We start from the raw sequence: 7,022 nt of genomic DNA, 5'->3' as shown, positions 1-7,022 counted from the left end.
GGCCAAATAGTTGTCAACCCTCCCATCGTTCACTCCAAGATCGACCCGTTGCATAAGCTTCATCAAGTCATTCATGTCCGGAGCATCGGGAACTTGGGTAGCGAACGGTACATGTTGAGTGGGTAGGGTGGAATGGGTACATATGTTGGTGGTGCATTATCTTGTACCGGCATCCCACGAGGTTGACGAGGTGCTTCCTCTTGTTGTGGCGGGTTTGGGTGAATCTTAATATCAAGGAGGTAGCTCGGTGTAGGTGAATACCGACTCAACCGAGGCTCGGTAGGTGGTACGTTCCACCCCATTAGGACAATAGAAGAGCACCCCTTTGTAAACCACTCCACACTCCCGGTTTGAGTGTAGGTACACCACCGGTGGTGGTTGAAGACAGCATCTTTGTCAATCAAAGTGCTCCCTTCGAGCTTCACATAGGCCCCATGAAGGTTAAACCCAGGGCAAAGGTCATTGGCCAACATTGTGACTAGGCCTCGGGGAAAAATTCGAGTTGCTCCACACCTCTTATCATCACATTGCGATGACCCCTTGTCTCCCTCGAAGTGGATGAAGAAGTACCCTTGCGTTTCTTAGGAGCGGCGTCGGATGATTTCTTGCCTTTTCCCTTTAGGTTCATCATTTTCAATTGAAAAGTTAGGGTTTTGATGGTTGATTTTTGTGATGGGGATTCTTGAGAGAGGATGATGTGAGATTTTGAGTAGATAAGATAAGGTAAATGAGGAATGGTGGGGGTGTTTATAAAGGAAAAGGGGGTAGAAGTCGAGCGGATAAGGGCCGGGCTCGGGCGGATTCCACGAGATTTTAGCATAAATTAGGGCAGATCCGAGCGTCCCGTATGGAGGACGAGCGTCTCGATGGAACAATCCGAGCATCTTGTTGAGAGGACGCGCGGATTCTTAGTCAGGGATTCTGAAAATTTTGAAACCGGCTGGGGACGAGCGTCTCGTGCAGGAGACTTGTGTCTTTTCTGGGTCGAGCGGATTTGTATGAATCCGAGCAGATTCTTATCCAGCGCAGATTTGTTTCCAAGACTAAGCTCAAGACGAGCGTCGTATAGGAGAGACGAGCGTCTTTCTTCTGGGACGAGCGTCTCCTGAGGAATCTGAGCGAATCACAGGTCAGTGCTGATTCATGCTCATGGCAAGGCTTAGGACGAGCGTCTCGTGCCGTTTTTCTCAATCCCTTGTTCCTTCCTTTTGATATTGTTTCCCTTGCACCCTTTTTTTTCCTTCTTATCTTTTTCTGAAAGTATGCTCAATAAATAGGTAAGAAACCCTCTCCCACTACTCTCATGTAAGGAAATGTAAGAAATGCGAAATTATATACAATATTATACAATGCAAAGATTATGGGAAGAAATATTTTACAAATGGTGGTTTGAGATAGGACTCCACCAAACTAGTTCAAATTGTCAAGATTTCTTGTCCATAGAACTCAAGGCTCTTAGAAGAAGATCAAAAGCTTGTGAACAAGCCCCAAATAAGCATGAGTATGGTTTGCTTAAATTCAAAATAAAGCTTGGCCAAGGAAACTTGTCATACATTCTCTTTTTCATCTTTCTCTTGGCACTTGATTGGTTGCAATGCTTGAAATTAGTAAGCCCATGATTCTTGTCAATATGAGGAATGAAGGATGACTCATTTTCATCCGGAGGCTTCCATTTACCAACCTCTTCTTTAAGTTCGGTGACGATGATAGCACTATGATTTGTCAATCCTTCCAAAGTAGAAGGAGAATTCTCATAACATTGATAATCGGATACCTTAGGAGTTAAAATTGTGGGTGCCAAATTTCCACAAGTAAGTTCATTCGCAAGTTTGTTCTTGAGCTTTTACACCAAGTACCCTTTATATGATGTTTTGACTGTTGGGAAATGTGTCCTCAACAATAGTGCGATCACATGATTTAAATATCATTATTAAATCTCATACCAAGAATACAAAAGGGATGATACATTACATATATAGTCAACTGGTCCACACATATCGGTAATGATTGGTGGCTAGAGTTTGACATTACTCATTAAATGCGACGGTGGTGATCAGTTGATCCCTTGAGGTCACACCTAAAGGACGATTCCCTTAATTGAAAAGGTTAATTAATTGTATACCGATACAGATTAATTAATTCCTTAAAATTGAACAAATTATTATCATAAGAGAGAAAAGTAACATCTTATTATAATGTGATTAGATGAGATTTTATTTAGTAATTTAAGAAGTTATATTACTAATATTAATCGGTGTTTGCGAAACACGCGAGATGAGAATGATAAGTTAGTTATAATTACAAGATATTGTGAATTATACTAACTAGTAATTAAATGACCATTTTATGAGAAAGTAATTTTATATTACTAGTCAATTTGTTAAATATGATTTATTTAATTTATAAATGATATTTAATTTGTTAAATATGCATTTTAAATTAAAACATGACATAAGACATGTCACATGTCACATGACATACAATTGTACAATTGACAAAAATAAAATGGACTCAATATTACATGGAAAACCGGTTTTATATGTAGTGAGTGGGTTTTGATGGTTTTTGTTATTTAAATAATAAAATAGACATCATGATGACACCTACTACTAGCTAGCTTTTCTTGTGAAGAACAAAAAAAGCAAATTGGGAAGATTAATTGGACTATCCAAAGCCCTCCCAACCGGTTTTAGCATAGGGAATTAGAGAGGATTTTTCTCTAATTAATTCATTCTTACATTTTTATGAAAAACCTCCCTTCTCTCTCTTGTTCTTGATAAATATTCATTTTGTGAATCAAATTTGTTCAAATCAAACACTAATAATACTAGAAGTAGTATATGAGTATTAGTAATAGATTTTAAGGTAAACTACACTACAAACATCTAGTACATGTTAGTTTGTGGGATTAAGGGATAGTTTTGGGTGCTACTAATTGGAGGGCTTCTAATTTGAAATCAAGAATGTTCATCCATTAATGGAAAGCTCAAGAACTAACAAGAAGGAGATCTCGTTGGTGCCCAATATGACCGAAATTCATATGGTGAGAAAATGTTTTCTTATCTTCTTTCATTTTAGTTTGCATGCATAAGATCACTTATTAATTTTATGACAAAATTAAATTAAAACATATATGAATATGTCAAGTATATAGATCTACTTTTTCTTCAATCGGTATCAAGAGCCATGGTTGTTTGCATGCAAATCGGTTAAAAGTTTTTCCGAGTTATAAAGATTAACATATAAAACTTGTATAATTTGTGTTATTATGATATATCACAAAATTAATTTTTGTATGTTAAAGTTTCTGATCCTAAAATGTATTTAGGATATTTTGGTTAATTTATGGATTTTATTGTTCATTTTATATAATATTGGCATTAAAATGTGATTTTTATGATAAAAATGTCATTTTTGGACGAAAATTAGCTAAACTTCGAATTTTCAGGTGGTTTTTGGATATGTTTTCACATATATTATTTTTAGATGATCTGAAAATTTTCATAATTTTATGAGTTATTATGCTCGAAAAATGGATTTTTCATGATAAAAAGCGGATTTAGATGAAAAATAGGTTAATATGAGAAATATTTCGAATCTGGTCATAGAAATTTAGTATATTGTGACATGCAATTTTACAAGATGTGTGTAAAATAATAGGCTATAATGAAGTCTCATGCATGATTTATGGTTTTTTGATGAAAAATAGCATAAATAGTGACTTAATTAGTGAAAAATTGCTAAAACATACTTCATGACTAAAGAAAAACATCACATGTTGCATTTTATTATCTTTTTCAGATCGAAAATTGAAAAGTTGATGAATATATTTTTTCTCATGTTTTTATGATTTTTATTGATAAATCCGATAAACCGCAACATTGTTTTTCCCGATAACTTTCGAAATTTTTAACCTAAGTTTTTGAACATTATGAGTGTCATGGTAATTTTCCAGAATGTTCATGAGTTTAAATTTCAAATTTCAAATTTATTTGAAATTTTTGTGATTTATTTGAAGTTTATAGCATTTTATTGTAATTTTGAGTCCTTTTATGAACAATATTAAGAAATATGAGTTAATTATGGTCAAATAGTTAGTGGAGACTAATTTTGAGTCCTAAGAAGTTAGGGTAATTAACTTGTGCATAAATATGAATTTATGTAATTTTTTGTGATTATAAAATGTTGAATCACGCAAATCCGTAAAAACCGAGTAATATTCGATATTGGCTAATTAAAGGCGATTTAGCATTAAATTGGGCATGTTCATACATATTATAATGCTGCATTTTCTTTATGATTGTCATAATTTTATTTATGTAATTTTTGAATTATGTAATTTTTACTTAGTATGGCCTTAGTTTTTAATTGGTATTTCCCGAAATGTATGGGAATATCGATTCTGTTGTAATTTATTGTGATCTCGTATCACCGTTTTGTAATTTAATAGATTTATTTTATTTTAGTTACAATTGTATAATAGGAAATTATGTAATTTATTATGTAATTTTATTCATTTCGGAGTTCCCAAAGACGGATTTCTTCAAGATGGCGATACATAAAGACGGTGTTACCTCGAGATGCGTACCACAACCGAAGTTCAAGGGACCAATGGAGTTGGTTTCCGAATATGTAATAGTTAATTAGATTTTCTATTTTAAGAAGGCCATACTAGGATTTATTTTAGGTTTGCATTTTATTTATATGTCACATGCATCGCTAAATCGCCATAACTAAAACATGCATCTTCTTTCATCGAGTTTATCGACCGTGTCAATTAGAATTATCATAGTTCACCGCTTTAGTTCACTTAAAACGTGATAGATAATAAATTGACATGACCTCTCGCTAAAACAATAAATTCAGACATAGCCTTACCAAATAGTAGAAACCATGAAAACCTATTTCGCGAGGGAGTGCACTCGGCCCTACCGGGGTACAAACCTTGTTACGTAGGGGAAGTGGGTGATGAATGTTAATCCACCGAGTTCATGTTAATGAGGGTTTCATCGGCCATACCGTGCCCAAGTTGATGTGGATTTGGATCATGGACACATTTATTCGAAATTTGGATTGAACTCAACAAAAGTTTTTGATAAGGGTTTCATCGGCCATACCGTGCCCTTGTCGGATGTGTTTTGGGTTATAGATAATTATTAATGTAATTTTATCGACCAAGAGTTCTAAAAGTAGAATCGATTAAAACGTTAATCCACCGAGTTATATTGATAAGGGTTTCATCGGCCATACCGTGCCCAAGTTGATATGAATTTGGATCTTGAAATCATTTATCATAGTTGGGTAGAGGTCACTATGTAAATGCTTTACTTGTTATTTACAAGTATTAATAAAATGATAAATGTTAAGTTTTCCCCTATTCCGTTGTTATATTGTTCTATTTCTTTACCACAATTCATATACGATATCATTTCGATACAAAACTCCATTAAAACATCGTAACTAAAGACAAAATTTGAATTTTCTTCTAAAGACCTCGAATTAACCATTGCTAAGGATCTCTTGCAAAGAGTATAGATTTAAGTTATTCATTATCACACAGGTTTTTGATTCTAGACTAACACATCTACTTACAATGGATTGTTTTTCATGTACTTAAATGAATTAAGTACCTTGAAGCGATAAATTGTTTTGGTAATTAGTTTTGTCAAGAATTCATAATTGACCAAAATAACGCAACCACTTCAATGAAAGTTTTAAGACTAAAACGAACAAATGAAGAATAATCTTCATGAATTCAATTTTGCTTCTCAAAGCAAAGACTCATTGAAATGAGTGGGAGCATTCTCTTAAACCGTTAAGATAAGGACGAGGTTCAAGAAGTAAAAATTATAATGGAATTGATACAAGGTAATGTTAAAAGTAAAGTTGTTGAGAATGACGATACTAAACCTATCAATCCCGACCGATAAAGTTTCCATTGTCTTAAATGTTGGACACTAGAAAGGAAACTACCCCAAATTATTGAAGAATCAACAAATTAGTTGTGGGACATCTAATAGGATCTTCTTCTTTAAATGTTTATATGATTAACATAAATTTTGCTAGTACTACTTCGTCAATATTAGAAACCAATGGAGGTTTTCATCATTGTACTTGATACATAGGATGATTAGAATATGACGACTAGCAACAATACTGTCGAGAGATAGAGTAATTGTGTACTCAATCTAATTTTTGGATTTAAAGTTGTACTTAATTGTGACTATTAAGTGCATAAACTCTAAATAAGAATATAAACTTGTTAAGATACAAAAGAGGTTTCACTTTTGTGACCCTATACACCACGATTTGATGTATGGCTAGCCCATTATCAAGGTGAGAATATTATAAACCAAACTAGAATGATATATCATAAAGATGATGCAAGACTCAAATTGGTAACCCAAGATCAAACCTTAGATTTTGGAATGATAAACGCAAAGAGTTATCGAGTACTCTTGAAACCATTAGATTGTTAATGGTATATGTGTATCTTGTATTCAAAGCAAGATATCTCGTGCCTTTTGGTTGAAAAGTAGATATAGGTTGTAAATCATTGATCCAAAATAGGTTGATCATTTTATTTTACCAACGATTTAGGTTGACACTAATGTGTTCACTTAATAAGGTAAATAGAGAAATTTTTGAAGAAGTTCAAAGTTCGAAGTAGCACGATTTAGTCGTGATGGGATTATCAAAGTGAAGACTTTGATATAAGCCAAAGGAAATGTGATATAGTATCACAAGTTAATCTCTCTTAGCACGCATTATGGAATAATGTGTGGTTGGATAAGAAATCAAACGCTATTCGATATGGTTTGGACTTCGAACAAGTTACTTTGAGTTACTTGATCATTTTGGGGATTCTATCATTTTGTCTAAATTATTTTTCCACTAATCATATGAGATATGAAATGGTAATGTACCATGTTTGTAAGCTTACACAAGAAACAAATGCTCATTTTTCCCTTTCAATTGTCACGAGTACGACGGGTTTGCGGCTCGTAAAGCTGTCTTTCTAA

This window comes from Silene latifolia, chromosome X (assembly GCF_048544455.1).
Source record: "Silene latifolia isolate original U9 population chromosome X, ASM4854445v1, whole genome shotgun sequence".
NCBI lineage: Eukaryota > Viridiplantae > Streptophyta > Magnoliopsida > Caryophyllales > Caryophyllaceae > Silene > Silene latifolia.
Note: the sequence above shows the minus strand (reverse complement) of the source record.